General features: G+C 44.3%; 1 long non-coding RNA gene across 1 annotated transcript in view; it reads right to left on the bottom strand.

Annotated features, from left to right (window-relative positions):
* Window positions 1-300: 300 nt before the first annotated feature.
* The window catches only part of LOC102679609, a 9,229-nt gene continuing 8,914 nt past the window's right edge, over window positions 301-615 (bottom strand). The window contains exon 2 of the long non-coding RNA XR_421086.2: window positions 301-388. This is a non-coding gene — a long non-coding RNA (uncharacterized LOC102679609). The remainder of the gene's footprint in view (window positions 389-615) is intronic.

Here is a 615-nt window from a genome sequence, read left to right on the forward strand (position 1 = left end):
ACTTAACGATAAAACACGGTCACCGCTAGAAAAGAAGTATTCGTCATGTCGCGTGGGAACGCGATCGATTGTTCAAAACTGATCTAGTTTCGTCCTTGATTTGAACAACGGTAAACCCGGCCACTCGTAGAGCTGTCTAGTGAACTGGCGGCGCAACGGCAACAACAAGGACGACGNCGATACGCGCGAATCGGCAAAGTTCCTGGTGGCGAAACACTGGTGGTGTATCGCGTCTGGGCCGCAACCATCGCAAACGTGGCCCAGTATGCGGGACGCTTTCCTTCTTCTCGGGCCCTGGATAATCGGGACCGCCTCCTCCGCCGCGAAACGATCGTCAACCCAGGCACCCATACGGCGAACGGTACTGCTTCGGCTCTTGCGGTGTATTCTGCGAACGAGAATAAAATACGTGTAATTCGCTGCGTTTTTTCCATATTTCCTTTCATCCTTTTCCCCTTCGCCTAACGTAATGAGCTTGTGGAGATATTGAGAAAAATTTATTTTTTTATTTTTTTTAGAAGTATTGAAGAAAATTAATTTTTTGGAAATATTGAGGAAAATTAATTTTTTTATTTTTTTTGGAAAGATGGAGGAAAATTAATTTTTTTATTTTTT

This window comes from Apis dorsata, unplaced genomic scaffold (assembly GCF_000469605.1).
Source record: "Apis dorsata unplaced genomic scaffold, Apis dorsata 1.3 scaffold_83, whole genome shotgun sequence".
Taxonomy (NCBI): Eukaryota; Metazoa; Arthropoda; class Insecta; order Hymenoptera; family Apidae; genus Apis; species Apis dorsata.